At 39.3% G+C, this 3,786-nt stretch overlaps 1 protein-coding gene across 1 annotated transcript in view; it reads right to left on the bottom strand.

Annotated features, from left to right (window-relative positions):
- SEMA3C (sema domain, immunoglobulin domain (Ig), short basic domain, secreted, (semaphorin) 3C) overlaps positions 1 to 3,181 on the bottom strand; it is a 181,584-nt gene extending 178,403 nt beyond the window's left edge. Inside the window, exon 1 of the mRNA XM_011927699.1 lies at positions 3,067 to 3,181. The gene's annotated coding sequence lies outside the window, so the exon portion shown is untranslated. The remainder of the gene's footprint in view (positions 1 to 3,066) is intronic.
- Between the last annotated feature and the right edge of the window lie 605 nt (positions 3,182 to 3,786).

The raw sequence follows: 3,786 nt of genomic DNA, 5'->3' as shown, positions 1-3,786 counted from the left end.
GCCGCGGGGGCGGGCCGGGCGGGGCCGACCCTTAGAGCCCGCGGCTAGCCAGACGCAAGAATGCGCGGCCGCAGGCTGTGCCCTAGCCCCGAAACTCTGCTCCTTTCGCAGTCCGCGGCGGAGTGAGCAACTTACAGGGTGCGCTCTACGCTTTTTGTTGCCGGCGGCTCTTGGAAGACTCACACAGGCTTTGCCTGGCCGTAAATATCAAAGTGCAAAGCAGTTGTGGTTTTTTTATTTTTTTTATTTTTGCCAAGGAAGGATCTCTGCAGCCTTTTAAGGCAAAGAGATGCGTTTTTAAAAGGACGTGAGTTTTGTCCGTATTCTGCTGCGTGTTTTTTTGTTGTTTGTTTTTTGTTTTGTTTTGTTTTGTTTTAGAGACGGAGTCTCGCTCTGTCACCAGGCTGGAGTGCAGTGGCGTGATCACGGCTCACTGTAACCTCCGCCTTCCCGGGTTCAAGCGATTCTCCTGCCTCAGCCTCCCGAATAGCTGGGACTACAGGCTCCCACCACCACGCCCAGCTAATTTTTGTATTTTTAGTAGAGACGGGGTTTCACCATGTTGGCCAGGATGGTCTGGATCTCTTGACCTAGTGATCCACCCGCCTGGGCCTCCCAGAGAGCTGGGATTACAGGCGTGAGCCACCGTCCCTGGCCTCTGCCGAGTATTTTCTGAAACAGGTCAAGATAAACGACCATCTTGTTGCACAAGTGTATCCTTTTAATGGGTATTGTTTCCTGTTGAGTTTCCTTAATGCCCTGAAGGCAGTAATTCTGCTGACCCCTCCACATTGACTCATACCCAGTACGTTTCCCCCCACCACACTCCCAAACATAATTACACGAAGAAATTATTTCACAATTCTATGTTGAGAGGCTGTTCTGAGTTATGCCAACAGATTGCCATAACCGCACATCTACAGAAATATATCAGAGGTATATTTCCAGCATTACTTTCAGGTACACTCGTTAAACTCTGGAACAGACTTTGATGTTTAAGTGAAAATTACTTCTCCGGACCACAATAAACTAGATGTTTAAACATCGGAAGAAATGAGCTTTGATCCCCATAAAACAAGCAGGTACTTGCTTAAAATCACTGTGGCCCACAGCCCAGCAGATGTCACTCTACAGAAGGAACGTGGAGTGTAATTTCTCCACCTTATACCTGACAATTTTCTTCACATAATGAAACAGAATCATTAAATTCTTATCAACTGTGTCATAGAAAACACCTCTGGGGGTGCAAAATCATTGCTCGGTGGGAAAGTCGAATGAAATCTCAGGTAGGCGGAAGACGTGAGACGCGTCTTTCATGTGTCTAGGGCCCACCTCTTGTGTTCAGTAAACATAAATGTGTCTCAGACTCATGCTGCATAGTCAAGAAACGAAGGGATCAAGTCAAATAATGCAAATTTAAGAGTTCAAAAATACTATTCCGGGGCCAATATTATCTCCAAACTTCAAAAACTTAGTGTAGTAACAGTTAAAATTATTTTTTTGTGATGATGTGTGAGAAGATCCTTGACATAAATTTGTAATAAGGAATTTAACCCCCAAAAAACTTACAGTATTAAAATCCGGATGTCAATGTGAATAAGCACTATGCGTGCTTCTCTGAAATACTTCTGAAACTCAGTAAGATCCAGGTTATATGCTCTGCACTATTATCCTCCTAGTGACATCTCATTCAGCATTTATATATTAAGCAGGGAGAAGAATAAATCATTAGATGAGCGTGGGGATTACATTATGAAATTATTAATTTAGAAATGAGCTGCTAGAAATTGATCAACACATTCACGTAAGATGGAATTTGTTTATACATTTTAAGTTTGAGAAGACCACGATAAAGAGTTGCAAGATGAAATGCATCACATATGGTGTGTTTACAAAGGAGCTTAATTCCAAACTCAATTTACAAACACCAACGAATTAGCTCAATCTGTTACACATTCAGGGGCTTGGAGGCCTTGACAAATAGCTTAGATTTAAATCACAGTCCATGAAATTTGTGCCGAAATTCCCTCAATGTTGCCCAAATGAACCTGTTTTCAATGTGCTCCTGGGATTTCATGGTATTTGCTTAGCTCTGAGACGTTTACAGTTGGCCACACCTCAAAATGAATCATAAAAATACTGATAGGCTTTAGCCAAGATAGATTCAAGCGCAAGGACACAGTGCTCATGCTGGCCAGAGACTTAGGCCACAGAATGGAATTTTAACAGTGATAATAGAAGCCCCTAAGATTAGTCTCTGCCCACATTTCCCCACACTGCTTAAAACACCTTGACGAAAAAAGACGTGCCTAAGAAACATTGCTGGGCACTGCCACTTTTTTAAGACGTCAGCTTTGACTGTCTTTACAAGCAGAAAACAACAACTAATTGAGAACGCTGTTTTTGGTAAGGGGGACACTAAATGGATCTACAGGAGTAATGGCACAACTAAATTTAGAGAACACTAATTACAATGTTTGCACCCAGCAAACTGTTTTAGACAAACAGCCAAACTAAAATACTTAGGATCACTTTTATTAAGATGTTTTAGAAGTGGTGCAGTATCTTACACACTGAAGTGTCTCTGTCTGCCAAGGTGTAGTGGGCATATTTTTAATATTTTATGTTTTTGATGGTCCTGAGGAATGCTATTTAACTTAAAATTCTAGCACTGATTTTGAGTTACATACTTTTCTTCAGGAGTTTCTGCAGCTATACATTATCTTATTTCAAATTTAAAGAAAACAGATTTTTGCCTATGATACAGATGAGTCATGTAAATAAACTCTACCCTAACCAGAGAATATTAATCCTTCAGAGGTTAAAAATTGTCTTATTATTTAGTCATAACTGATGTTTGTAATAGAAAATAGATCGTGTATTTGCCAGGTACCTTGCTTATTATCTGCATAGCATTCTTTAATGAAGTTACAATTTTCCATGAGAGAACGTTGAAAGTTTGCCTAAAGTCAAACGGATAGTAAATATTAGAATAGGAGGAGAAACTCAAGCATGATTGCCTTAATGTCTCATGTTTTTCAATAAGTTTCAATAGCTTCCTCTTACCTTTTTTGCTTAACTTTTTCCTCCTCTTTTCTACTTCCCTCTCTTTCTCCTTTACTCAACTTACACATGCCATCTTTTTAAGTTTCCTCAACTGCATCTTTGGAAAGTCTGAACTTCCAATGGTTACCTACTTTATTTACATTAGCCTTATGTCTCCTTGGGTTACATTAGCAGCTCTGAGACCAAGCCGGTCAAACAGGTCTAGTCGAGAAATCTGTGTGTGAAGTTGCTACCTGCACAGCAAATAGGCTTTAATATTTCCTCTATCAAATCATTTCTAATTTTTCAATAGGATGAGTGTATCTCTATTTTCATTCTTAATCCATTGCTACTCTATATTGCTGACTGTTTTTTCTCTGTTGATATGTGCTACTCTATGCTTCTCAAATTGTAGGGTTCTTGACATTAAACAAAATAAACTGGCAACAGTGGTTTGCTCTGGAGAGGAAAATTGGCTAGAAAGGTTTCATGGTTCACTCTGTTTTACATTTATAATTTTAAACGAGGTGAGTGTATAAGCTATTTCAAACTTCAAAGTTTAAGTCCTCAATATTTCTTTAAACATATCAAATATATAAAGCGCAATATTTCCCAACTCAACCAAAATAAGAGCATATTGCCTCTAATGTTTATATATTATAATATTGCATGTATAAAGTAGAATAGTAAAGAATTTCAGTAGTAAGAATCCCTTAGTGAATTTACTTCTTTAGTACAAAA

Source organism: Colobus angolensis, unplaced genomic scaffold (genome assembly GCF_000951035.1).
Source record: "Colobus angolensis palliatus isolate OR3802 unplaced genomic scaffold, Cang.pa_1.0 Scaffold74, whole genome shotgun sequence".
Lineage (NCBI taxonomy): Eukaryota > Metazoa > Chordata > Mammalia > Primates > Cercopithecidae > Colobus > Colobus angolensis.
Note: the sequence above shows the minus strand (reverse complement) of the source record. Positions and strands in the feature narration are given on the sequence as shown.